Raw genomic sequence first — 20818 nt, 5'->3', positions numbered from 1 at the left:
CCCAGCACGCTCAAGGAAAACGAAGTCAGAGCATGACTGCTGGCGTGGCGAGCAGGGGATGAGGTTGACAGGTGGGCAGGGACCACGTAAGCAGGGGTGATGTGCTAAATATTTAGCAACTTGGAAAAAGCACAGACCTGGCCGGTCAGAAGGGAGACTAGCTGTCAACTACCTGTGTGGTGGAACCAGTATACCTGGCTGACTGTCAGCCCAACTGTCAGCCTCAGGATCAAATATGAATTGTAAACGTTTTCTAGATAGAAAAGTCTGCAGAAGAGGAACTCAGTTGACCCAGGAGCTTGCATTACACAGATGCACAGTGGTGTTAGGAGCACTGAGATGAACAGAGACCAGTTGCTGCCCACAGGAAGCTTTCAATTGATAGCTAACACCACTCAGATATTAATTATTCAAAGATCTGCTCTGGTTAGGTAGAATGTTCTAGAAGCTCTTCAGAGCAATAGGTGGGAACAGAAATACAGTCTCTGCCTGAAATTCATTATCTCCTTATATAGTAGATGAAAATACCATTTTAGTAGCTCTGTATTACAGAAGGAAAATCAATTAATATTTTTTTATTATTGGACTTTTTTCTGAGAGCTCAACATGTATAGTGAAGTCACTCCCCCAATACAGAAGGCCATTAGAGTCTCTCTGAGGGTTTTGTTTCCCAGTGGGCCCACACTGGCACTCACACCTCTGTCTCCATGTATCAGCAAGAGATTGCCCTAATCTAAAGACAATCATCTTTCCACCAGTTTGGGTATTGCCAGACACAGAGAAGATAAGAACTGCCAGAAACACTTGCCTGTGAGTGCCATAATATCTGTTGGTTGAGAAAACAGGTTAGAGGATGTCTTCCCAAAATGTCCCTATAAAGTCAAGGTGTTTCATCTTTTCACAAGCCATGCAAGACCCCTCTTCTTATTATCCTCTGGGTACGTGCTTTAGCAAAGTTATGAAAATTAGTACAGATCCCTAATGGGTGTGGGAGGGCAGTAAACCTAATATTTAAGAAAAAAATAGGCTAAGGTCAAATGTTAATTTTTAAATCTTCATTTGATGTATTCCAAAATAAATTAGTAACAAACCAACTAGCTAAACAAATGGAAACTTCACTGTAACGTATTCAGAAAATATAAAAATACACAGAGCATGGCCAAAGAGATAGGTCTCCTTCCTCCCTTCTTATCTCACTCAGCAGGGGGACCAGTGTACTATGTATACATTGACATTTTTCTATGTTTATCAATATATACACATAGAAAGTTTTCTTTCCTTAAAAAATGGGGTCATTCCAACATATAATGTGACATATTGTTCTCATTGTTTAATATATCCTAAACATTTTTAAGTATTCTGTATAGCAGCCTCGCATTCTTTTTAATAACCTTTTTGTAGCTCATAGTATGGATATATCATCATTTTGTTACATGTTCCCTTATTATTGGGCACTTTATAGTGTTTTCAACTTTTTTTTTGCCTCTGAAGCAATGTTGTAATAGCATCCTTATAATTATGTCTTCGTCTATTTATAAAACAAGAAGTGGGACCATAAAATCATAAGGAGTTCACATTTTTATTTTATTTTATCTTATCTTATTTTTAAAGATTTTATTTATTTATTTGACAGAGAGATAGAAAGCACAAATAGGCAGAGAGGCAGGCAGAGGGAGAGGAGAAGCAGGCTCTCCTGCTGAGCAGGGAGCCTGATGCGGGGCTCAACCCCAGGACTCTGGGATCATGACCTGAGCCGAAGGCAGATGCTTAACCGACTGAGCCACTCAGGCGCCTCTCACATTTTTATTTTAAAAGAAAATTTCAAACTGCCCTCTAAAAAGGGTTGTGCTGATTTACTTTCCCAAAGAAATCATTTTAAATGGGAGCAGGGGGGACAAAATGACCCCATATGTTTAGTACTACTGACATTTACTCACATCATGCTAAGAGCTTTTGGATATATTATCCCCTGAGGTCACTACCCTCCTAGGAAGTAAGTAGAGCAGAAATCGCATGGTCGTTTTTTCTGCTGAGACTTCTGGGAGTAGATACATTGGGCCATTTGCACACTGCCACACCAGCAACCAGCCTAGGTGAGAAGGCCATGGACTGTGATGTCAGGCTGTCTGAGTTCAAACCTTGGTTCTATTTTACTGCTGAGTAACATGGGCTTTATTTCTCTGTGAGGGTTAATTTTATGTGTCAAGTTGGCTAGGCCATAGTGCCCATGTATTGGGTCAAACATGAGTCTAGATATTGCTGTGAAGGTATTTTTTTAGATGTGATTAATATTTATATCAGTAGACTTTGATTAAAGCAGATTATCCTCCCCCCACCTAATTTGGGTGGTCCTCGTCCAAGCAGTTGAAGACCTTCATAGAAAGACTGAGTTCCCCGAGAAAGAGTGAATTCTGCCTCCATTCTGTCTTCCCACTCAAGCTGTAGCATCAGCTCTTCCCTATGTCTCAGCCCTGCAGATTTCAGACTTGTCAGCCCCCACAATTATGTGAACCAATTCCTTGAAATACATCTCTCACTAGAGAGATAAATACACACATACATATCCTACTGATTCTGTTTCTCCAGAGAATACTAATACACACTGTGAAGCCTCAGGTTCCTTATCTGTGAAATGGTAACAATGCTCTTTACTCTGTGAGATTACAGCACAGACTAAAGGAAATAAACCATGTTAATGTGGGCAGGCTCTCTCCAACCAGTTGAAAACCTTAATAGAAAGACCGAGGTCCCCTGAGAAAAAAGAAATTCTGCCTCCAGACTTATCTTCAGACTCAGGTGCAATATGAATTGCCAGTGCTGGGCAAACAGTCTGGAATCCAAAAATTTTGACTACTATTTCTAGAAAAATGAGCTTGAACCCACTGCTCTGTTCAATGACACCCCCTCTCCCCATCATGCAACACGAAGCGCACATACTCAAACTCACACACAACCACCAGGTACACACAAGAACCTCTGGGAAACTCCAAGCCCATCTTCTTCAGTTTCCCACAAGAAATGAAAGCCCATATTGCGAAGAGATGTATTCAAGAGCTTCTTGAGCAAAGCTGAAGCCAGGAATGAGATCTCCATCTTCTGGAGGCTTGTTTCCCTCTGCAATACCACCTCTCCACTTTGAGCTGGGTACTTCTTGTGTCATTAATTGGAGGTGTTGTCTTCACCACCCACATAGGGTGTGCCCATTAACCTCTGCATCATGCATTAGTTGATGCCATGACACTCTCCCTTGCTTCTGTTATGTGTCACCTTTGTTGAGGGTCCGCTCCATCCCTTCTCCCTTTCCCCTGGTTTTCGCTTCAGTCAGTCATACTGCAAGAGGCAAGAGGGAAGGAGGGGGGAAATCAGATAAGGAAACATCAATGCCAAGCTCAGCTAAGCCATTATCTAATACCAGACAGGTCACTGCTCCAACTTGGCCTGGAGGAAGCAAGTATTAGACTTTCACTGCCTTTATTTTGTGATGACAATAGGCATGATGAAATTAAAGCTCATATTTTTCCAGGCTTGCTTATTCTCCTAAATATAGATGGTCCCATGTAGCCAGCAACACATTCTGGGTCACATTCACTCCAGCTTCAACTCTGTGCTTTCAAAAATACTGCTAATATGTCTTGCTACTTTTGGTGCTTCAAACAGAAGGGCTTCCCAGAATATGTCCAAATATGCAGGAGAAATTTGAAAATTTATTCATGACTAAGTTGTCAACCTAGAGTGCCATTCAAGAGTGGCTCAAATAAAAATTTATTCACAAATACTTTGTGAATATATTATGGCTAACTGAAATGACATTTTGGTATTTTAAAAGTCATTCCAAATATGGAGGTGGACACTCTCTTGTGAGTGACTTCCCGAGAAGACAGGGTGGAGGAATGGAGCACTCACGTCTATAGTAGATCCACCAAAAAGCATCTCACCATGTAATGCTGAGAAATTCAAGTTTGAGGATAAAATGGTGAGAAACAACAAATAGCCATATTTATTGCTTGTCAACACCAACAGTGCTCAGGAGAAATTTAATAAGTTCCAATAAAATGAACTAAGTTTGTGAATAAGTGGTTTGAATTGTGAATAGGCTTTGAAATGCTTAAACCTTTCCCAAATGAATACATTTCTGTAAATAATATTGTAATTCTTAACAAAATTCTGTTTTTTGATACAGATCATCTTTGTGACCATGCGTAAGTCAGCAAAAAGCCTGTAACTGATCACAGTGGGCTGCGATAAGCCTGGACTGGGTCAGATCCCGACATCTGTGCTTTTGTTTGTTGCTACTCCTTCATGGTCCTGCTGCCTACACCATCTTAGAACTAGCATGTAGCTAATCCCTACTTATAAATTTAACTGGACAAGCTATTTTCCAAACTGGAAACCAAAGGGGGTAACATCTTTTTTAAAAAAATTATTTCTTTTAAGAGTAAACCTGCTCTGTTTACCAGCCGTCTGGTAACTTCCTCTTGAGCAAGATCCAGAAAATTACTCTGAAGTCCAGAGGCATATGGAGGTCCCAAACAATTCAGAGATCCAGAGTCTGACCAGGTCACAACAAATGTTGCCTCTCAGTGTAACACGGAAGCTCTGTGTGCTTTGCTCTCTGTTCCTGTATACTCTGGTCATTCTTGCCCACTGAGTCAGGACTGCCCAGCCCAGGGGGAGTACTCAGTCAAGTCTTCACTGCTAAGCTCTTCAGTTTACTGTCACATACTGTCGCCAAAACGTGCCCATGCTGCTAGGGAGGCTGTGGGTGTATGAGTTTCCCAGTACTGCTGAAACGAAGCATCACAAACTGGGTGGCTTAAACAATAGAAATGTATTGTCTCAGGGTTCTGGAGGCTAGATGTCCAAGATCAAGATGTTGGCCATGCTGGTTCCTTCGGAGGGCCATGAGGAAGGTTCTGTTCCAGGCCTCTCTTCTAGGTTCTGGTGGCCTCAGGCATTCCTTGGCTTTTAGACAGCATGCTCCTTGTGTCTCCACACTGTCTTCCCTCCACACATCTGTCTCTGTGTCCAAACCCCCCTTTTAGAAGGATACCAATCTTATTGGATTAGGGCCCACCCTAACAACCTCATTTTTCTTATTTTTATAAAGACTATTTCCAATAAGGTCACATTCACAGGTTTCGGTTAGGACTTTAAGACCTCTTTCGGTGGAATGTAATTTAATGCATAACACTGGGTCAAAATGAACATCCGTATTCAGTCGAGCCAAATGCTGGAAATTCAGCATCATTATGGACCCGCCATATTAGGTCTCCCAGACCTTGAATCTCTAGAAGCAGCAGTTGTGGTCCTGATTCTTCCCCTCACCCAAAGTAAAGACCCTTTTCTTACCAGGGACATCAGTTCACCTCATCCTCTAAGACAAAATTACTACAGCAGGCATCTGGATCATCTTCAAAGCACCACAATATTTTACCCCCAAGCAATGGCTGTGGTTATTTAATGTACATTTGTGAAACAAAGAGGGCTACTCAAGTAACAGGACATACCTATCAACTTCTCTCAACTTGAAAAATTGCTACATAAAATAAAGATAATGGTGTCTCTTCTAACCACCTCATAAAGTTGTAAAGACCATATGAGATGGTAGGGGAAATAAATAAACCTAAATAAACCACAATAAAACCTCAAACAGCTCTTAGGTGTAAACCCTTATTGTAGAGCAGGAGTCAACAAACTTTCTCCGTGAACCAGATAATAAATATTTTAGGCTTTGTGGGCCAAGAGGCAAGATCAAGGATATTATGTAGATACTTCCACAGTAGTCCCACATTATCAATGGTTTCAGTTACCCACCATCAACCACTGGCTGGAAGTAGGTAATCTTCCTACTGCTGTATTTCCAGAAGATCAATAGTAGCCTAAGGTTACGTCACAATGCCCACGTCATTTACGTCATCTCATCAGGTAGATATTTGACCATCTCGTATCATCACAAGAAGAAGGGTGAACACTGCAGTATTTTGAGAAAGAGCAAAAGAGACCACATTCACATAACTTTTATTGTAGTATATTTTTATAATTGTCCTATTTCACTATTAGTTATTGTTGTTAATCTATTACTGGGTCTGATTTATAAATTAAACTTCATCATAGGTATGTAGGTATAGGAAAAATCATAGTATGCATAGGGTTCGGGATTATATGTGATTTCAGGCATCCACTGAGGTGGGGGAGGGTCTTTGAATGTATCTCCTTCAGGTAAGAGGAAACTACTGTACAGCAAGAGTGAAAACAAATTTTTGCAACTTTGCAGGCAAACCTCAAAATATAATAATATTGGGTACAGTTTTTTATAATACAGGTCTACTAATAAGAATAATTAAATTCTTGGGGGGAGGGGCTAACATTTCCTTAATAGGGATTAAAATTGGTGTTTCCTATGATCCAAATTTGTTGCAAGTGTTCATTTGTTAATGTTGATCTGGAATAAGAGTTTATGCCCTTCATCTCTGAAAATGTCTTTTCACACCTATAGGTGATCCACATGTCGCCTAGAACACTGTCCATTTATAATCACGTCCCGGCAATTTTCACTGCATGGAGTGACAGTGCAAAACAATGCAAGTCCACGCAGGGTTTCTGTCACAGCTCCTCAGCTTGGCTGCTGGAGCACAAGAGCTGTCATAGATGGTACCTAAGCAAATGTGTGTGGCTGTGTTCCAACAACACGTTATTTATGAATGCTGATGTTTGAATTTCAAGGACTTTTCACTTTTCTCATGAAATATTATTCTTTTGATTTCTTAAACCATGTAAAAATATAAAAATCACTCTCAGGCTGTACAAAAAGCAAGGGGCTTGATTGGGTCCTAGGACTGCTTTTCGCCAATTCCTGTTTTAGAGGATTCATTGACCGAAAAAAATTAATCCTCATCTGATCGCTCCTACCTGACTGAGATCATTTATCTGAATTTCCACCAATCGCTCTCCCACTAATAATTTACAAATGTTTTCTTACTAATACGGTACATACACTTTACTCCTAAACTGAGTTGTGTGTTCTATAAATTACTTCTCATAAGCAGCACTGGAAAAAAAACTCGAGTATGTGAAAACTGGGGACCTGGCTTTGTTTTTTCAACACCTCCCAACATCCCAAACAATGTTTATTGTAGAGTGATTTATACAAACTGAACCTTATAAAAATCCCCATACAAGACCTTCCCAAACTATACCCATTGTCTGGGCCTAGTGCCAGTCCTTGCCCCTTCAGGAAGCCTTCCCCAGCCAATTTGGTCCATCCTTAAGTCCACCTTCTCTGCACTTCCATTGAACTTATGATCCATGCCACATAACTTACCATTAACCTCTGATGAATTCTCATGCTAGTTTTGACTCTTAAATAAAACCAAAAGCACTCCAAGAAAGAAACTGATGTTATCCTTATTTTTCTTTCCCTTGGGAACTAAGTAAGTCCATACTAGGCACCATCAGAGGCCATGAATTCCCTGTCAGTAGCACTGGCTGCTCCCCTGGCACTCCTTTAAGGATTAGGCTGGGTCACTGTCCACCCACGTCTCTGGCCCAGAGACTTTTGCCAAGGCGCAACTACACTGACTCAACAGTGCTGCCATCCATGTGGGCACCGAAACTCCAGAGCTCAAGGAAGGGGACTGGTCCTCCAGCCATGGCTGGAAGCCAGGAATTAGTACCTACTTCAGAAGTATTAAATTAGAAAAAAAAAAAAATTAACTACTGAAAGATTTTCTTAAACACAAAATTTGAGGGACCACTGACCAAGTTCATGCCCTAATTTGTGCCCTCTCTAAATAGATGAATTTCTAAAATAAAGGGAAAAGCCCAGTGTCTCCCATTCCACTTCAGTCTTCTCACTTGGCATTTTCTTTCTTAGAAGGTATTACAGTAATTAGTGTACACATTTTTAAGGGCAAGTCTTGACCCTTGATGTATAATATGAGCCCCACGGCAGTAACTGATATTTTAAAACTTGTCAAAGGAGGGATTTAAAGCACCAGACCAACATGTTTTCCTTTATGGATGACTTACAGTGTGAGATTAATAAAATACTCAAAGATGTCGTGAGAATAGGCGATATCACCACACCTTGGGTGGGGGAAGCCACTTGGCTCCGGCACCCCGTCTCGCCACACCCCTGAGGTGTGGCAGAACAGCAGAGTATCACCACACCTACTGAGTGTGGCGGCTCAGTGAAAAGCAAACACTCGAAAGGCAGAAGGAGAAAAATCAATAGAGGTGCCTCAGGAAGTGATACTAGAAAATGATGTGAGGCTCGGAGGATTCTCACTGCAAGTGAAGATACACAATTAAAAAGAGATCACTTCTTGAAGGGTTCTGGCCAGGGCTGTTTGTGAATTCCACAGCCGTGGTTTTTGAGTGAGTTGGGATTGGTCTCTTCTCTGGTCAGTCTCTTATAGAGGACATTTCCCAAATTACTCCATCTTCTAAACACTGTAAGGATTTGGAGACTGAGCTGAAAACTCAATTAGCATTATGCAAACCGTGGGCTTCTGGTATTTCTAGTAAGTTTAGGGAGCTGCCAAACAATCCTGCCAAGTTCCTTGGAGCTTGGAAAGGCCTGGAAAGACTAATCCAAGAAGATGGCTGGCTGGGACAAGTACTCACTCTTTTACAGGCTGAAAGGGAAATGCTTTGGGACTGGGGAGGTGGACAGGTTGTGAGGGAATTGTGAGGCCCTAAGGATGTCAGCTTTGGAAAAAACTCTGGGTGGAACTGGACAGGGTTGAGAACCGAGTGTAAGACCACACAGACACGGGAGGTAGGCACAAGGGATCAAATGCAAATCTTCATCTGCAATAGAGCTCCTTCTCCAGACAAGATCAAATGTCTAAAGACTTCAGAGAAATTATTAATCCCAGGAGGTTTCCTTTCCTCTGTAAAGTTGGAAGATGTCAAGGTTTCCATAGAGGCTCTAGGGAGAAAAACACATCATCTTCCTTGGTGACACATTTGGCTTTCACACAGATTTGATTTTATTTGTAGTTAATGTGTGGTTCTTTTAAATTGGCACCTGACTTCCTCCTCCTTTTTGTTCTACTTTACTTCTTAGAAGACTGACTCGCTGTCAAGAAGAATCGATTTTTGCAGCAAGCGTTCTCAAAGATCATAAATAACTGGTATTCACAACATGTTTTTAGTAAAGAAAGGAATGGAAAAACGAAGCAAACATAATGAGCCTTTCTATATGTGCCAGATTCTGTGTTAAAGTATTTTGCATTTATTATCTCATTTCCTTGAGGAAGATATACTCTGTTAATTTTAGAATTGATACAAATCATCACCCGGTTTATTTCCCAGAGTCCAGAGTCTCTCATGGTTTGTCTCCCTCTCTGATCTCTTCCCATTCAGTTTTCCCTCCCTTTCCCTTCGGTCTTCCACTCCATTCCTTATGTTCCACATATGAGTGAAACCATATGATAATTATCTTTCTCTGCTTGACTTAGTTCACTTAGCCTAATCCCCTCCAGTTCCATCCATGTCGATGCAAATGGTGGGTATTCATCCTTTCTGATGATTGAGTAATATTCCATTGTATATATGTATATTAAGGAGAGCACATGTTATGATGAACACTGGGTGTTATATGCAACTAATGAATCGTTGAACACTACATCAAAAACTTATGATGTACTATATGCTGGCTAACTGAACATAATAAAAAATTTTAAAAAAAGAATTGATACAAATCAGAAAAGTTATTAAATTTCAAAGGGCTAAAGAATAAATGAATAATTGGGAAAAGGGTTTATCAGAAGGGGAGGTCCTCCAGCTCAAGTGTGGCTAGATAGAGCAATCATCGCTGTTTTGATTAGCGTGTAGGTAAATGATGGCACCAGAAGGGATCTCAATCCATTCTTCAAACAACCATCATCCAGATCTTCTGCGCCCCCCCCCCCACCATGTAACACCACTAATGAGGTTCTCATTAGGTTCAAAATGGAAAATCAGCCATTTCTTTACCTTTCTGAAAGCCCATTCCTTGTCTTCAATTTCCACTTAATATATTCCACTGATAGGTTATCACCGTGTCTTCCAATCATTCATTTATTCAACCATTATTTATTGAGTATCTACTCTGTGCCAGATCCTGGGCTCCACTCTGTGCATCCAAAGTAGGCAATCCAAGAAGGCAGTGCATCCAAGAAGGGAACTGCTGCCCTCAAGAGGTCTGCTGTCGATGCCCTTCTCCTCAGGGAGCAGGAGGCAAGGACACTAGCCAGATGTGCACAGTGGCACCCAGGGAGCCACTTCAGTCAGAAAGGACTCAGGACTCCAATATGTGCAGCTAGTGGTGACTCCTCTATTCCCAAATAGGAACTGGAAGACCATTACTTCTAGAGAATCAGTGTCATGAGTCAGGTATAAGAGTCATTGACATAGAAGAAAAATCCAGTTAGTGATCAGAAATGGAAGAAAGCAAATGAGAGTGTTGGTCCCCATTTGGCAGTGGAGGAGGACATGGAGGACTCTCTGAGTCAAGGGTGGCTTGTACTTAGGGATTTTACTGAGCACAGATTCCCCCCATGAATAGTGAGGGAGAGCTCAAGGATGCTGTTCATGGCGCTGAGGCAGCTTAGAGTTTCAGAGAGGGAGAGAGGACAGGAAATTAATAACCCCACCGAAAAGACCATGGCATGTAGTCAAATGACTATGGATTCCAGAATCAGACCAGAGTGTCAATGCCGGCACCATGGTTTCCTTGAATAAGCAACTTCAGCTCTGTGAACTTTAGTTTCCTTGTCCGTACACTAGGAATAATGTTTTTGTTGTAAGAATTAAATGAAATGATGTATATAAAGTCCCTGGCACAGTCTAAATATCCAAAAAGCAGTAGTTATTTCCATTATTTTTAAGGGTGGCAGAATAAGTACTACAATGGAAGAAAGCACCCAAAAAAGTCATCCCTGGAGAAGCCTAAAAGGGGTTTCCCTGGTGCACAGCCCTGAAGAATGAGGAGTCCCACAAGTAGTCACGGAGGAAGAGTAGAAGAAACCACATGGGTGAAACATGCCTAGTGCCCACGTGTGGCTGGAGCACAGAGGACACAGTGCATGAGGGAGAATGGTGGAAGGGGAGGTGGAGCCATAGCAAGGAGCCGAGCCACGAGGGGATGTGTGGCAGGTGCAAGAGCTACTTCCTCCCTGACCAGAAGATGGCGGAGGGTTTAAAGCTACAGACTACAAGAATCAGGTAATAATAGCTTATCTTTATACAGCCAACACTTACTTAGACCTCGCTATGCGCCTGACACGACTGTAAGCATTTTACCTCTATTAACTCACAGGATCCTTGCATAACCCTTTTAGCTAACTACTAAGAAAACTAAGCCACAAAGAGTTAATGAATTGGCCCCAAAACATAGCACACTAACATAGATGGATAAGGCCGGGAGGGAGGAAGTTTGGAGGGAAGACAGATTGGAAAAGAGAAGCCATTAGAAATGAGTTAGGAGAGGGGCAGCTGGGTGGCTCAGTCTCGATTTTGGCTCAGGTCATGATCTCAGGGTCCTGAGACCGAGCCTCACATAGGGCTCTGCGCCCAGGGGGAAGTCTGCTTAAGATTCTCTCTCTCCCTCTGCCCCCCACTTACATGCGTGTATGCGTTTTCTCTTCCTCTCCCTCTACCTTTCCCTCAAATTAAAAAAAAAAAAAAAAAAAAAAAATGAGTTAGGAGCGACCATCCAGGTAGGAGATGAAGGTGCCAGAACTAAGGCAGAGGGGAAGAAAAAGGAGAGGCTACTCTGAAGTGTAAAATCCAGAGTGCAGGGAGTCTGGTGGCAAGCTAGATATGGAGACAAGTCATTCCTTGGGGAAAACCTCTTTGGAATTCAGTTGGTCTGTTTTTCTCTTTGAGATATTTCTATAATATTGTCCTTTTCCAAGCGGATGACTCTGCGGGGATGACTCTGCAAGAACGACAGCTTGCACTTTCACCAACATCCATTCACTTGTCCCATTCCCCCAAATCTAAACACTCAAGGTATTAGAACTTCAAAAAAAATTCAACCTGGTATTTTCGCTTTTGCCTTGAAACAGGGTATTTACTCTTCATCTAACAATAGACCTGTTGTTTCTGTCTTCGAGGAGTTTCACTTTGATGTGTCAAAGGAAATGCCATGAACTCTAGGGGAGAGTCATCACTGCGTGAGTGCAGGATGAACAGCAGGTGTGGCTGGGGCTTTAGGAGAGGGGCCAGTCCTCCTATTCCATTTGTAGGGACAAAAAAGATGCATATTTCAAACACTTTGGTTTTCAGAAGTCAAAGACAGTTTCTAAAAGAGTCCTCAAATAGAAACCCAACACTTCAGAGTGAAGCTTCGTCGGAGAGGGGCCTCTCACTGTCCTGATGATCACGATTAGGAAGCCGAAACCAACACACACTCTTCTTTGCATCACTTGGGTGAAGCAGGTGCAAGACAGATGCACTGCCTGAACACCTGGGGAGGTTGAAGTCAGCTGGTTAGTTTGAACATTAAGCAATGACCTTCCCTGTTAGAACTTTACAAATTAAATTGTGTCCTAGACGTGAGTAAACAGATGATCTGCAATGGACAGCTTCGGGGACCAGAAAGAGACGATGGCAAAGAATCCCTTACATTCTTATTGTCTCTGGATCCTTCACACAGTGGTCTCCCTGGGGTGATCATATGCATATTCTTGTCCCCACAGAACAGCTAAGGGATCTGAAGCTTGGAGAGCTGTCCTGCCCAAGGTGACAAAATGATGGTAACAAAGTAGGACAGGCCTGGCTGCAAGCCTAGTGCCTTTGCTTCCACACCATGATGAGGTGGATTATGACGGCTTTAGTTCTTCTATCAACAGAGTCCTCTTTCCCTAACAATAGAAACTTCTCATTCCTGGGGGGGCCTATTCCCCTACTTAGGGATGGACATGTAATCTAGTATATAGATCACCTCCATGTGGTTAAAGGTCAGACAGCTGATCCAAGCTGGCCCACCTTCTCTCTTCCCCAGTCTTCCTCATCTTTCTCTCTCCGTGAAAGATGGACTTTTCCTGCTGAGGCTGCAGAGCTGTAGAGGCTGGGGGGTCTTAAACAGCCCTGACCCATCATACTCATCCTGGGGAATGACTTCCAAAGAGATGGAGCTAAAATTAAATCATGTTTAAGCTTCTGATTCCAGTCATGTCAGAAAGTAGCCCTACCTTTGGACTGTTCGGTTCAGTTACATTAACTCATAAATTATTTTTGCGGCACCTCGGTGGCCCAGTTGGTTAAGCATCCGTGTTTAGCTCAGGTCATGATCTCAGGGTCCTGGGATTGGGCCCCATGTCGGGCTCCCTGCTCGGCGCGGAGCCTGCTTCTCCCTCTCCCTCTCCCCATCCCTTTGCTTGTGCTCACACACACACACACACTCTCTCTCTCTCTCTCTCTCTGTCTCTCAGATAAAAAAAAAAAAAAGCTAATAAATTATTTTTAATCCTTTAAACTCATTTGAGTATATTGTCTGGATGTTTGGATTTTGGTTCAGCCACTTTCAACCAGAAGTTCAGATCAACAGATGTCCAATAGAAATAATGAACCTGAACATGAGAGGCTCCGAGAAGACCCCCTGAACACACTACCCAGTGCCCCATCCTCCCCTTCCACTTCTAGGCCCATCCTCAGTGATGATTCATCCATGCTGCTGAGGAACCTACAATCTGGGGTTATTTCAGGGAACTCTGAACTGTTCCTTTCTGTAACCAGAGTGGTTTGTTCTTTCCTCTGTCTTGGATTCTTAAAGAGCATGCCTTGGGTCAAGTCAGTGGCTGAGATATGAGCTCCTGGGAGCCCCTTAGCTCTGGGAGGTGGAAGGGAAGTGTAAGATGGGGCTATGGTGGGTTGTGCACAGCAATATTCATGGAATCAGAGGGAAAGAGTGGACTCTATCCATCTTACTTGTTTGCACTTGGATGGCTTTCAGGGCACTGAATCAATAAAACCGAGTCCTTCACAAGACCTCCATCTGGCCAGGAAGGCCCACGAGGATTCGCCGTTTGGAGCTTTCTGTCCAGAGCTCTTACCCATACTCCCCACATGGAGGCCAGCCCAGAAAAAACTATGACAAATTCCGTGCCCCTTCATGTCTCTCCCAAAGCTAAACAGAGACAGTGATGAGACCTAAATATGTTTGCTTTTCCTATTTCTACCAAATATACAGTGTTTCAAAAGAAATGCCGTATGTAAACACAATAACAAAACCTAATGTGCACATAATGAAGTTGAAAGGAAACTGTGCCCTGTTTCCCTCCTCCTGCTTACAAATTGCTTCTTTGGCAATGCTAAATTCTGAAAACAAAACAAAACAAAACTGGAACTATTCTGAGGCATAAATTCCAGCCCCCAAACCAAAACAAGTATCTTTGATTTCTTTAAATAATGGCATTTATGAGGTTTAAGCAAAAGCTGTCTCACTGGCCCTCCAGAACATGCACACCACAGTGATGGGCTCGCTACCGGTGGGTGTGCATTTTGACTTGCACGATCTGGCCTCAAGAACATTTCTGACATATTGTTGTTTGTTTTACTCAGGATTAGCAGAAAATTTCTGTGGGTGTTTTACGTCACTGGAGTAGGAAGCACTACAAAACTGTACCCGCCTGGTTGATATTTCTGGAAAGAGAGCTCTAAATTATTAGAAGAAGGAGAGAAGAAGGGGGGAGTGGAGTGGCAGGAAAGAAAAGAATGAGTAAGAATCAAGAAAGCCCCATCAGGAAAGCCCCACATGGAAAACTGAATTGATGGCAAATGGGATTTCTTGTATGTAGTGGCATTCAGCTCTGCTACATGGGGAAATCAAAGTTTTGATTGTGTCAGAGGGCGTGAAAAAAGTGTGGATCTCATCTCAGTGTCTACCAATTGGTGGAACTGAACTTCGGCAAACAGCAGTGAGAGTTACAACAAAGCACTAGAATTTCCCTTTCAATAAACTGCAGATCTGTATATAATTGGAAGGAAGGGGCTAGTGGAGTTTAGTCTGGAAACATTTGGTATGAAGTTTGAGATTTTTCAGATAGTCCAAAGGAGTAGAACAGTCACGGAATGTCTAGCCCACATGTGTTTTGTTTTGTTTTGTTTTGTTTTTAAGGCGCAAGAAAAAAACCAACACTGCAATACAAGAATGGGCGAAAGATGTGAAGATACAGTTTGCAAAAGTAGAAATACAAATGCCAAGACTCAAAAAAGGAAAAGCAAACAAATAAAAGCCCTGATGTCATTTATAATCAAGGAGATGCCATATAAAATACTAAGGCCCTATTTTTTCATCTATAAAATGAATACAGTATTTTTTAATGTGATAATCTTGTCTTTGACAGGGTGTCAAGTGACAAGGCACACTTTTGTACCGATTCAATTAATACTATCATTATGGAAAGTAATTTGCCAGTATTTTTTTTAAAGGCATGCCCTTTGACCCCCATAAGCTTACTTCTAGGAATTTACCCCACAGACTATTATGAGAAGCACACAAATATTTACATTCATAGTAGCACTGTTTAAATGTTGAAAAGTGGGAAATAACTCAAATGTCTAACTATAGAAGGGTTAAATTAATTTACTCACATAACAATACTATAAAAATGTTTTAAAGTACTTTATCAAAAACATTTAGGGTCATGGGAAAGTGCTTAATGTAATATTAAGAAGCAATATCCAATTCCAGAATTATATTTAAAATATGATCTCATATATCATTTATATAACATATAAAATATATATTATATAGTAAATATGGTACATATCTATAGTAAATATTTATACAAGGAAGAATATGGGAGAAAATAAAATGTGTTCATGGTAATAGTCACTAGTGATAAAACTATAAATTATTTTGATTTATATATTTTTTAAAATCATCTATAATTTTTTAATATGAGGTGTGGAAATCCTAAAAAAAATAAAAAAGCATACTTAAGATGTACTAAGGAATATCTCTAAGATAGTCAAATAGACAGATAGCCAGATTGGGCAAAGTATTTGGTCTTCAACATTTTGTTGCATTTATTTGATTGATTGATTGTTTGATTGATAGAGTGAGCATGGGGAGGGGCAGATGGAGAGAGAGAATCTTAACCATTTTCCATGCCCAGCATGCAAGCCCCATTTCGGGCTCAATCCCATGACCCTCACATCATGATTTGAGCCAAAATCAAGAGTCAGTCACTTAACCGACTGGACCACCCAGGCTCCCTGCATTTATTTTTTAAAAACCAAAGCAGAGGAGTGTTATGAAGTAGTAAAAGGAGTACTGGACTCATAAATATGTTATATGTCATATAAAATATGGTCTGTTCTATATGTGTATGTGATATAAACATATTATACATATTCCAAAAAGGATTTTGATCTCTTAATAATATGAAGATGTGTGAGAAGCAGGTATTATACATATACAAAAGGAAACTTAGAGACTCTTCGAATAGGAGAAAAGTGAAAGTTCACAGTACCAGAAACATGGAGTATGTTTGTGTGAGCACTATATTTCACTTGGAGCTTCTTAGAAGTCAAGCCAAATGAGGAAACATAATGAGTTACACAGTTCTAATTATCTGATGAAAGGAAGCACACAAGTTTATCTGGAAAGACAGACTTCTTTTTCCTACTGACTTCTAATAGATATTTGCTGTGTACATCTTTATATAAGAAATGTTGCATAGCAAAATAACATTGATCTTTGATAGATGTCAAGGACATCATATTAAAATAAAGCTCAATGAATATTTCTAAAGGAGTCAAGCTAGCACAGCCTTGGTATGAGTTGCTTTCTGGTGAGCTAGCTTGATGCAGGAATAAAACTTAAAGAATTCAGAAGGAATTCAAACTGGCTTTCACAGGCTGGATTTGACACACAGCGTGTTTTATAAAAATTCTAATCCACTGCCAATATTAAAAAATCGTATTTACATAAAAATCCAACTTTGGAGTTTCTTTTAAAAGGCTGCAATATTTGGCAAATAAAATCACTTTCTTCATAACCATTGGATGGCCTTTAGCAGCCAATGACTCTTGGGCCATTTGTTCAGAGCTAAGTCTTCCTTCATAGGTCACGCTGGCCTGACTCCTAGACACGTGTGCACATGTGAGCCTAGATCTAGAAGAATGAACAGATAGCACACCCTTATCTCTCAACTATAAATTGTTTCATGTTGACTAAATCTAGACAGCAGTCCATTTAACACTGAGCTCTTAGATGGTACATTAAAAGAGAGCATAATTGATTCTATAAATCAGAAAAAGTTCATGAAATAACAGGCTTGGAGCTGCGATCTGATAGAGTTGGGCACCAAGGAAATGACGGTTTTAAAGAAGTCATATGCTAAAGTCTGAGGGGATTTGGAATTCTTACTTTTCTGAAGATCAAGGTGGTTGGCACTCAATCAAGTAAGTGCCGCCTCTCCCACTACATCATGACTTTCCCTCCTTTCTCCTGCCTCCCTGTGCCGACTTTTCCCAGCACTGTCATGAGGCATTTATCTGAGCTTTTCCCAGGGGCAGTTTCCCAACTTTGCACTGGCCCACATGTTCTCTTACCAGTTCTCCCGCCCTGCCCCCACACATGGTGATTCATGCTAGAATCTGGTGAAAAGGCAAGTGGGAATTCTGAGTTCAACTTTTAGCACAGAAATAAGAGGTGTTAGCTAATCCATACAGAGACTGAACTATAAAATATATATATATATATCCTTGAACTCTGAGCCAGTGTTATAACCAACCAAGCTAAGACGTCTCCAAAACATCTGCCTACTGGACCATCTTTAGTGGTAGCAAGAAAGAGTACTTTTCTTTAGTCAAGCCGACTGTGGCAGAGGGTGTTGGTTGCGTGGTTGATAGCCATCCCTGATCTTCTTGTTCATGGTTTTGTGGGTCAGCATTTGAGAAGGGCTCAGCTGAAAAGTTCTTGCTTGGAGTTTCTCATGCACATGTAGACAGATGTTGGCTGGGGCTGCCATTGTTTAAAGACTGGACATTCAAGACAGCTCATTCTTGTGGCTGGAGTTGATGTTGACTATTGGCTTGAAAACTCAGCTGGAGCTGTTGACTAGAGAACCCACATGTGGCCTCCCCAGCACGGTGGTCTCAGAATAGATAGACTTCGTTCACTGTAGCTGTTTCCAGAGTGAGCACCCCAAAAGAACTAAGCATGGCCTTTTGGATCCAAGCTTCAGAAATCACACATCACTTCTACCACGTTCTATGGGTTGAGGCCAGCCCAAGCATGCCCTGATTTAAGCAGGTAAAACATAAGCCTCACTTCTCAATGGGAGAAGCATCAAGGAACTTGCAGATTTGGTTTAAATCTGCAAACTGTGACACATCAGCACAGTATACTCTTCCAGTATATCTCTGTATTTACAAAGTTACATGCTGTACAAGTCAGCTGCTCATTTTAGTGCAAGAAGGATCTGTTCTAAGTTTGCCAACTTTATGAGGGACTGTAGGTGAAAGACTTCAGTATCTGCCACCTCATTTTCCCTGCCAATTTTTATTAACTCTGGCAGAGTCTGGTACCTTCTCAGGCTGCCCCAGGTTTCTCTACTCCTCTATTCCCTCTTTTTCCTCCCTCCCTTTCCCTCCATCCCTCCCTCTCTCGCTTTCTGTCTTTGTCTTTCATTCCCCTTCCTTCTCTCCCTCCATCTCTCTCATTTTCCCCCTCTTTTCCACCAAAGCTAGATGTTTTTGCTCCACATACACATAACTTATTTCAGACAGGACACCCCACCATTGCCCTGACACTACCCAACTGAGACTAAGAACATTCTGTAGGTTGCAGTTCCAAATTCCTGGGTCCAAGAGTATTATTGATCCAGAAGGAAAAGACTTATGTGCTACTCAGCCAGGCCTGTTAGAGCAGACCCTACGAGAACAGGCATGGACATTTAGGAAAGCTAATCTACTATATTTGAGTAGCAGAAAAACAATTAATCAGTTACATATAAGTTGGGCTCTAGTAACACAAAATAGCTCTCCTGAAATCAACATTCCCTTCACTGGCTTTCTGTTACCTTCAATCTAACTGGCTGATTTGCAGTCCACTTGCATCCTGCCCTCTGCATCCACAACATCTTCTGTGAGCTCCACAGGCAGTGATCCTGAACCATCCCTGTCTACTTGCCCAGTTCCCTGATTCCAGTCATGAGCCCCCAATTCTAACTTACCAGAGCACAACATTTCTGGTCATGTAAAATTAATCTCACACATTACTTACTCCAGAAAAATAGTTTCAAACAAAAGTTTAGACTGATAGCTGGACTCAGATATTCTTGAGCTGAAGGCAGAATCGTGTTCTCATATGCAAACAATGAATCATGGAACACTACATCAAAAATTAATGATGTAATGTATGGTGATTAACATAACAAAATAAAATAAAATTTAAAAAAGGAATATGAAAGATAAAAATGAAATTAACTTGTATAACTGCACCATTTCTGGCACAACTCTGCCATAGGCATGTGTGCCTAAGTCCCTCAGTCATGGAAGTCCACAGGATATAGGAGCTTGGTTTTATGTATATCATTATATAGGTGCCTAAGAAATAGTCAAGTGAATCTTTTACTGCCTCCCCCAAATAAAAAATGTAGATTAAGTCATCCCAGTTATACGGGAAAGGATGCTGCAGTAGCCATGGTTGTACCCCCAAGAGAGGGTGCATGTGCTTTTTAGGATTGGGGGCGTGTGGTAGCTATTGGGAGCAAGAACTGAGGTATCGGTGCCTATTTCCTTCCTAAGACTGGGAAGCTATTAAATGCACATAATAACATGGACAAATAATGTATAAATAATACACAAATATTCAAGTCCCATCTTAAGGCAGTTACAAATGGAGGAGGAAGTAAACACATAGTGGTCGAGAGTTCAGATTCTGTGGTCAAAACCATCTGAACACAAACCCCAGTTGTGTGATCTTGGGCATAACCAATAATCTCTCCAAGCCTCAGTTTCCTCTTCTGTAAAAGGAAAATAAGAATAAACACCCCATATAATTATTGTAAGAGTTCAGTAAAATAAACTAGCGTATTTCCTGTGCACAGTAAATACTGTTACATTATAAAAGGCAGAATGAAATAATGGTTTATTATACTTGTTTAAATAAAAAATATAGGAGCAAAGGGAAAGTAGTGATTGCATCATTCATGAAGACACTTTTCTCCAGACACTTTCTTCTTCCACACAGCACAATTAACAATGTTTTCAATCTCCAATGTGATCTCTCTTTAAAAGATCATTGCCCATTGCCATAAGCATCGAAACATGCCAGGATGAAGACTTGCCTTGATCGCTACATATCTTGATCACCACATATGCATACCTACACACGGGCACATATAGTAACAGCGTACTGCCCCATTTCTTTGTTCTCCTTTACAAGAAAACTCTTCAAAACAACCTTCTGTGTTCACTGACTCTATTCCCTCCCCTCCCACACTCTTCAGCCCATTCCTACTGGTCTCTCATCTGCCCCCTTCAGGAAAAACTCTCATCACAATCAGCACCAGCCTCCATATGTCTTACATCCTTATTCACTCCTCAGTGACATCTTCTAGTCCCTGGCTTTATATACTGTCCATAACTTATGGTTCCCAATTTTTGTATTTCCAACATTGAACATATGCCTACTGTCCAGATTCATATGTCTATCTTTCAACTAGACATTTCCATCTGCTCATCTAATAGAAACCCCACTCTTAAAATGTTCACAACTGAGCTCTTGATTCTCCAATCCTCCCCAAAGTAAAATTAAAAAGTCTTCACCTTTTTCAGTCTTATTCAACTCAGCCAATGGCAACTCTATCAT

General features: G+C 41.2%; 1 long non-coding RNA gene across 2 annotated transcripts in view; it reads right to left on the bottom strand.

Moving 5' to 3' along the window:
* Positions 1–1604: 1604 nt before the first annotated feature.
* Positions 1605–20818, bottom strand: part of LOC148164077 (uncharacterized) — a 42963-nt gene continuing 23749 nt past the window's right edge. For both annotated transcript variants that reach the window (XR_015768326.1, XR_015768325.1), the window contains exons 2-3: positions 5815–5971; positions 1605–3330 (exon numbers count right to left, since the gene is read on the bottom strand). This is a non-coding gene — a long non-coding RNA (uncharacterized LOC148164077). The remainder of the gene's footprint in view (positions 3331–5814; positions 5972–20818) is intronic.

The sequence above is a fragment of the Eumetopias jubatus genome, unplaced genomic scaffold (assembly GCF_037043125.1).
Source record: "Eumetopias jubatus isolate StellerSeaLion01/CBP00866 unplaced genomic scaffold, mEumJub1_p1.0 scaffold_6, whole genome shotgun sequence".
In the NCBI taxonomy this organism is placed as follows: Eukaryota; Metazoa; Chordata; class Mammalia; order Carnivora; family Otariidae; genus Eumetopias; species Eumetopias jubatus.
Note: the sequence above shows the minus strand (reverse complement) of the source record. Positions and strands in the feature narration are given on the sequence as shown.